This window comes from Penaeus chinensis, chromosome 20 (genome assembly GCF_019202785.1).
Source record: "Penaeus chinensis breed Huanghai No. 1 chromosome 20, ASM1920278v2, whole genome shotgun sequence".
Taxonomy (NCBI): domain Eukaryota; kingdom Metazoa; phylum Arthropoda; class Malacostraca; order Decapoda; family Penaeidae; genus Penaeus; species Penaeus chinensis.
In genome coordinates, this window is record NC_061838.1 from 23,180,596 (window position 1) to 23,183,095 (window position 2,500).

The 2,500-nt window shown below is 36.4% G+C and overlaps 2 protein-coding genes across 2 annotated transcripts in view; both read left to right on the forward strand.

Moving 5' to 3' along the window:
• Positions 1–1,226, forward strand: part of LOC125036185 — a 3,679-nt gene extending 2,453 nt beyond the window's left edge. The window contains exon 2 of the mRNA XM_047628628.1: positions 1–1,226. This exon is cut by the window's left edge and continues 621 nt beyond it. The gene's annotated coding sequence lies outside the window, so the exon portion shown is untranslated.
• The window catches only part of LOC125036184 (serine/arginine repetitive matrix protein 2-like), a gene marked incomplete in the record, with an annotated part of 206,324 nt that overhangs the window by 2,290 nt on the left and 201,534 nt on the right, over positions 1–2,500 (forward strand).

A 2,500-nucleotide genomic window follows, 5' to 3' on the forward strand; every position in this document is an offset into this window, starting at 1 on the left:
GGTTCGGCTCATGTCCTATTTATCAATCAGTTATGGTGTCCTGCAGGCTATTGTGTGACCAGGAGGAATTCGGTGAGCAGCTACAAATATTCATCACAATAGATATGGACAAATCCTGTTGATTTCTCGTCATCCATGGAAGCCTTTTTCTGCCAAATGGAGCAATTGAGAAAAACGCGTATGGATAATAATAATAAAAAAAATATACTGATATCTATCAGATTATCACTCTTACATTTATCAAATATCTATTCAGTCATTTTCGGAAAAGAAGGGGAATCCACTTGTAGGAGATTCATTTCCAAAGATAATCTAACTCCCTCGTCATAAAAATAAATAATTGTTCAACGGAAGTCAAACCTGATAAGCAGCAAAACTAGAATCCTTGACAGAAAACGTTTCATAACTTTTAGGAAAACAAATTACAAACGGAAAATCCAATAGCGAATTTTTTTATTCGATTTACACTTCCGCTTTACTTATCAAGGCAACTTTATTTTGTGGAAGCGATATTGACGTTACGGGAAAAAAGGCTTTAGTTTATTTATAATTGAAAGTGGAATGATCTCAATTCAACTGTTGTAAAGTATATGCAGGCTTGTCCCTTTTTTTCGGCGAGGCTAAAATGAAATGCATTTTGTCTGAAAAAAGTAATATGAGGAGAGAATGAAAGCGAACTTTAATCAACCTCATTGTTGAACCCTTCAATGACAATTCACTCTTCACGATCTCCGAAGAGTCGTTCTTGGTCAGTTCTTGTGGGGTTGAAATCATGCGGCAGGTCACGCTGGCTCTTGACCTTTGGCTTAACGTTCCCTCCCAAAGGACATAGAGTTTTAATATCTTTTTTTTTCGTTTTGTTTCTATTTCTGTGATGCTCTGATTCTTCGATGTTCCACTATTTATGTTTTGTTCTTCACACAACATTTGATTTATGTTGCCCTAGGTATTATACGTATTATAGTTTATTTAACAGGATATAGATCACTAGTCAAGGATGTAAACATATCATTTTATGATTTACGTTTTCGCAGTCATGTGACTCAGGATATTTGTTTAATATTATGTATACATGTATGTATTATTAACTCTCTATGCTAATCCTATAATTCAGAAGATTGGTTTTGTTAGCAAATTACTGAAGCTATTATTTAAACCGTATGAACCTTAATGACCAAGTGCTAAGACCTAGTTTGATAAAATTGCAATAAAAATTTCAGAATACACAGTAGACTTATTATTCCACAACCTATATAGCGATAAAGACTAGAGGGTTGTATGAGGAAAACTCAACGGAACTTAAAGCAAAACCTGGGTCGTGTAAAACCCGGACCATGAGGCCTGCGGGTGTCATTCATGGCTTCACGTTTTCCTGATAGGAGGCTCAGTGTTGATTACATACTCCATACTACTGTAAAACGGAAGCCTCAATTTCCACATATAGTCTGACCTTGGTAATGTATGGATACGTTATCTCGTGCTTGTTGTCCCTGTCGCCCTGTGATACAGTCTATGTTCTGAAAAAAATAATGTATGCTGAGCATATACTGTATAATGAATAGTGAATGATGACACGTCCTTTTTCATTCATGCTGACAAGGTGGTGCAAGGTGTGTGGCACGCTTATCCTGCTTTCGTCACGTTGGTCAGTGTTAACAAACGTACATCCTGGTTGTAAGCCGCGGTTTATCACGAACAAGGAAAAGAGGGATAGTTTCAGAGTGTAAGTTTGGTCTAATATTGGATATTCGATGCAACAGTTAGACGGACACGCACCTACACGTAAGCAACATACACACACATGCGTTCATATATATATAAGTACATATATGTATGTATATGTATATATATATGTATGTGTGTGTGTGTGTGTGTGTGTGTGTGTGTGTGTGTGTGTGTGTGTGTGTGTGTGTGTGTGTGTGTGTGTGTACACATACGTATATATATACACATATATACAAATATATGTATATAAATACATATATATGGGTATATGTATATAAATACATATATATATGGGTATATGTATATAAATACATATATATGGGTATATGTATATACATACATGTATATATATACACACATATAGATATGCGCGCGCGCGCGTGTGTGTCTGTGTGTTTGTGTGTGTGCTTACATGTAGGTATGTGTCTGTCTGACTTTTGCATCGAATATACAGATCACACTTACACTCTGAAACTATCCCTACACACACACACACACACACACACACACACACACACACACACACACACACACACACACACACACACACACACACACACACACAAACACACACACACACACGTGTATATATATATATATATATATATGCATAAATATATTTACATACATATATATGTATATATACATGTATATACAAATAGATGTGTACAAGTAGATACAGTGCCACCATAACGATTCTTGCAACATAATTATTGCACTGCAATACCTCCCCCCATCCACCCCACTTCCGCTCCGAAACATCCTACCCCCCCTC